We start from the raw sequence: 2067 nt of genomic DNA, 5'->3' as shown, positions 1-2067 counted from the left end.
TAAATGGTTCCCCCAAGGTCACATACCAATAGAAATAAAATATCCAAGAATGGAACTTGATCCTTCTGTTTTCAAATCCAACACTCCTTTCTTCACAGTGGAGCTACACTGATGGGCTGTAAAGTGAAAAGGGTCTGTCGGTAAATCAGTAGACAGGATGCCATATTAAAAAATGAAACATTTCCCATAATTAAGGAATGGGAGCTTGACATCTACATTATGACCAATTGCTTAATATCTGAATGAAACAAAGAAAAAGTAACTGGCTAAATTAATTGCCTTCTGTAGTCATCACAATTTTGCAATTTCGTTTATGAACTGTTTTGAGCCATTTTGATTTAAGCAGCATTTTAAAACCTCATCAACACCCAGCATTCTTGCCATGAGCTGTGCTGACTACAAAGTATAGTTGCTGCCCTAGATTTGTGGAGAAGCTACTGATGACAAGGTAAAAAAAGGAAAATCCTTTCAAGCAGTGTGTTGTCAGGGGCAGTCTATCCTTTGGTTTTCCCTCTTGTTACTTCAATAGTCCTTCTGCCTGACCTCTAACAGGTGCATTATTGTTAAAAGAAATGAAAACAGAATGAACAGAGTCAGACTGCATAAGCAGCACAACCTTTAGAATATATTGCCTCTCTTTCTCATTTGACATTTCTCCTGTGGTATGCTCTATCTATCTCCCTTCTCAGATACACATATTGTTGTTAACTGCCATTGATTTGGTCCCTGGCTCATGGTCACCCCATGCACAATGACATGTAACTCTTCCTGGCTCTGTGCCATCTTCATGACTGGTTGTGGATTGGACGGCTGTGATCCATAGTGTTTTCAGAAGTGGATTACCAGGCCTTTCTTCCTAGTCTATCTCTGCTGAAATCTGTTCAGTATCAGAACAATACAAGCCTCCATTGACACACTGGTGATGGCTGTACATGAGGCTAATTGGCTGTGAATCAAACCTGGGCCTCCCTCATGGAATTTTACATAATATCAATCGTCAAGAGGGATGAGTTTGTTTATAACAATAGATTTCAGGGAGGAAAAGAAAAACAGAGCTGCTTTCAAGCTCTATCTCAGTTATTCAGTAGCTGAGTCATGTTGACAAGTTATTTAACCCAAGGCTCAGTTTCCTCACCTTACCAGATAATTAATACTTCCATTGCTTGTCTAATTGGATTGTTGTAAAAATTATAGGAAAAAAAAAAGATATGAGGAAGCTATTTGTAATTTGTAAGATGCTACACAATAAGAGCTATTCTATTTCTTTCATATTGTATATTGCCAGTATCTTATAACTTTGGCCCAGGTTTGTTTAAGGTTTATTTTGTGACATGAGCATCATTCATTCATTTTACAGGTATTTATGAGTCTTTGATTTTGATTTAGGGAACTGAGCAAAGATTAAGAAACTCCTCACTCTCCTGAAGCTTACGGTTTAGTGGTGTGAGATACAGCAAACTGAAAAATCAGGCAATAAGCTCAAAATACCAAGTATTAAGAAGTGCTATGCAGAGAAGTAATAAAACAGGGAAATGTAATAAAAAATGAGTGGGAGAGATATGTCATGTAGGGTGTTTAAAGAAAGTCTCTCCAAGGGGATAACATTTCGTCTGAGACTAGACAAAGGAAGCAGGTTTCTATGTGAACCAGGGAACCAGTAATTTCTATGCGGTGCAAACACTACACACTCAGTTGCTAACCAAAATGTTAGAGGTTTGAATCCACCCGGAGATGCCTTAGAAGAAAAGTTTGGTGGTCTACTTTTTAAAAAATCAGCTATTGATGAGCTTGACCTATACTTATGGATATAGTAGCTCAAAATACCAACTGAGAGGGAAGGAGTCTTCACATTAAAGATCATTCCTATCCCCTCTGTACTTAGGTTTGTAGGGACAGGTAACTTAGACATTGACTACCTAAAATGGTTGTCACATTTTGGAGGAAGACCCCCAACGAGATGGATTGGCCAAGTGGCCACATCGATGGACTCAAGCGTGGCAAAACTAGTGAGGTTGGCCCAGGATCGGGCAGTATTTCGTTCTGCTGTGCATAAGGTAACTATGAGTC

The sequence above is a fragment of the Chrysochloris asiatica genome, unplaced genomic scaffold (assembly GCF_000296735.1).
Source record: "Chrysochloris asiatica unplaced genomic scaffold, ChrAsi1.0 scaffold00276, whole genome shotgun sequence".
Taxonomy (NCBI): domain Eukaryota; kingdom Metazoa; phylum Chordata; class Mammalia; order Afrosoricida; family Chrysochloridae; genus Chrysochloris; species Chrysochloris asiatica.
This window is presented reverse-complemented; position numbering follows the sequence as displayed.